Here is a 3,167-nt window from a genome sequence, read left to right as displayed (position 1 = left end):
ACTGTTCACAATAGCAAAAAGATGGAAACAACCTAGGTGCCCATCAACGGATGAATGGATAAACAAATTATGGTATATTCACACAATGGAATACTACCCAACGATAAAGAACAACGTTGAAACCGTGAAACATAACATGGAGGAAGCGGGAGGTCACTATGCTGAGTGAATTTAGTCAGTCACAGAAGGACAAATATTATATAAGATCACTATTACAAGAACTCAAGAAAAGGTTTAAACACAGAAAACATTCTTTGATGGTTACGAGGGTGGGGAGGGAGGGTGAGGGTTATTCACTAACTAGATAGTAGATAAGAATTATCTTAGGTGAGAGGAAGGGCTGCACACACTACAGGGGAAGTCAGCACAACAGGACTAAACCAAAGCTAAGAAGTTTCCTGAATACAATCAAACACTTTGAGGGACAGAGCAGCAGGGGCAGGGATCTGGGGACCATGCTTTCAGGGGACATCTGGTCAACTGGCATAATAAAGTTTATTAAGAAAATGTTCTGCATCCTACTTTGGTGAGTGGCATCCGGGGTCTTAAAAGCTAACAAGTGGCCATCTAAGATGCATCAATTTGTCCCAACCACTGGAGTAAAGGAGAATGAAGAACACCAAAGACACAAGGAAAGTATTAGCCCAAGAGACAGAAAGCGCCACATAAACCAGAGACTTCATCAGCGTGAGACCAGAAGAACTAGATGGTGCCCGGCTACCACCAATGAGCACCCTGACAGGAACACAACAGAGTCCCTGATGGAGCGAGGGAAGGGTGGGGTGCAGAACTCAAATTCTAGTAAAAAGACCAGACTTAATGGTCTGAGACTGGAGGAACCCCAGAGAACATGGCCCCCAAACTTTCTGTCAACCCAGAACTAAAACAATTCCCAAGGCCAACTCTTCAGACAAAGATTGGACTGGACTGTGGGACATAAAATGATACTTGTGAAGAATGTGCTTCTTAGCTCAAGTAGATACATGAGACTAAATGGGCAGCTTCTGTCTGAAGGTGAGATGAGAAAGCAGGAGGGTTAGGAGCTGGATGGACACCGGAAATCATGGGTGGAAAGGAGGACTGCACTGTCACAGTATATGGAGAGCAATTGGGGTCACATAACAATGTATAAATTTTTTGTATGAGAGACTAACTTGAATTGTAAACTTTCACTTAAACTACAACAATAAAAAAAATAGTAATAATAAAAAGACTTACCACCAAGCTCACCAACCTTGGGTAAGTCATTTCATATAGAAAACATGGGGCTAGAGCTTAATGACTTCTGAGTCCTGTACAACTCTAATATTCTGGAGTACTATGGCTCTATTTGTCCTTTTCCAAATATGTTGGTTATTGGATTTTAAAACATACTTTTTTAGAAAGAAATTCAGTGTTTTTGTTTTTAAGAGGTTTAGTTAGAAATAGAAGTTGAATTTTTTCAAATGCCTCCTTGGTATACATTACATTGGGATATAAGATTTTACGTTTATTAATGTAATGTAATTTGTGGCTGTTACATTAACTTTGTAACCCTGGAATGAACATTACATTACTTGAATAATTCTTCAAAATATTTCTCTATTCAATTTTTCTAAGATTTTATTAGGATTTTAAAATCTATGTTCATAAATAAAAATCTTACTATTTTTTTTCTGTCCTTTGTCTTTTTTTTTTTTTTAAAAGAAAAATGACATTTACTTCATCAAATTAATTGTGTACCTTACCATCATTTTCTATATTTTGGGAGTATATGGAAATGACTTGTTCTTTGACAGTTCGGAAAAGTCTTCAGGAAAGCCATCACAAGCAAATGACATTTCAATTGGTTATTCTTTGACAGCTTATGGATTCTTTCCTATAACCAGTCTTTACATATTCTCTTTAAATGTCAGTTTTATAATATTCCATCTTTATAAGGAGCCAGACATTTTGATAACAGTAATTGAATTTTTACCATTAAGCTGAGAGATTACTCTTTTCAAAGCTAATTGATTTATTTATACATCTCCTATTCAATTATAAATTTACTAATTTGTACTTCTGATGACTGAACTGATGCGTTGCCAATTTAATCTTTAAGAACTAATTAATGGTTTTATATTATTCTAATTTTTGTCACTCATGCTTAGTTACTTCCATTCTGATTTCTTTTTTCCTTTCTAAACTGTAACTATATAGGCCTTTAAAAACAAACAAAAGAACATTTCTATTTTTATCTCTAATACAGAAATTTAAAGCATTTTTTTTCTTATACTACTGCTTGGTATCATCGAATACATTTTCTAGCATGGAATTTGAATTTTCATTACCTTAAATATTATCATTCAGGGTATCCTCTACAACCCAAATGTTATTTAATGAAGTATTTTGTATCTCCATGTGTTCGATAATCATTTAATTCTCTGTGTGCTGTTTATTTCTATGAAGACAAACTATCAACTTATCATTTTTGCCTGTTCTCACATTTCTGGCTACTTTTCTTTCATGTACAGTGGTCCCCCCTTATCTGTAGGGAATGCATTCCAAGACCCCCAGTGGATGCTGTTTATTTCTATGAAGACAAACTATCAACTTATCATTTTTGCCTGTTCTCACATTTCTGGCTACTTTTCTTTCATGTACAGTAGTCCCCCCTTATCTGTAGGGAATGCATTCCAAGACCCCCAGTGGATGACTGAAACCACACATAGTACCGAACCCTACATATACTATGACTTTTACTATACATACATACTTATGATAAGGTCTAATCTATAAATTAGGAACAGTAAGAGATTAACAACAATAATAATAAAATAGAACAATTGTAACAATACTCTGTAATAAAAGTTATATGAATGTGGTCTCAAAATATATTTTTTTATTGTACTTTAGGTGAAAGTTTACAGAATAGTTTTTCATTAAACAGCCAGTATACATATTGTTTTACGACACTGGTTAACAACCCCACGACATGTCAACACTCTCCCTTCTCCACCTTAGAGGACCTTTTTTTTTTTCTTGGTGAAAATATACATAGCCAAAGATACACCATTTCAAAAATTTCTACATGCACAATTCAGTGACATCGATTACATTCTTCCAATTGTGCTACTATTCTCACTTTAGATGGTTTACAGAACAAAACAGTTTCTCATTAAACAGTTAGTACACATACTGCCCTG

Source organism: Trichechus manatus, unplaced genomic scaffold, assembly GCF_000243295.1.
Source record: "Trichechus manatus latirostris isolate Lorelei unplaced genomic scaffold, TriManLat1.0 scaffold00007, whole genome shotgun sequence".
Classification (NCBI taxonomy): domain Eukaryota; kingdom Metazoa; phylum Chordata; class Mammalia; order Sirenia; family Trichechidae; genus Trichechus; species Trichechus manatus.
The sequence above is the reverse complement of the archived record's forward strand: the minus strand, read 5'-3'. Positions refer to the sequence as shown.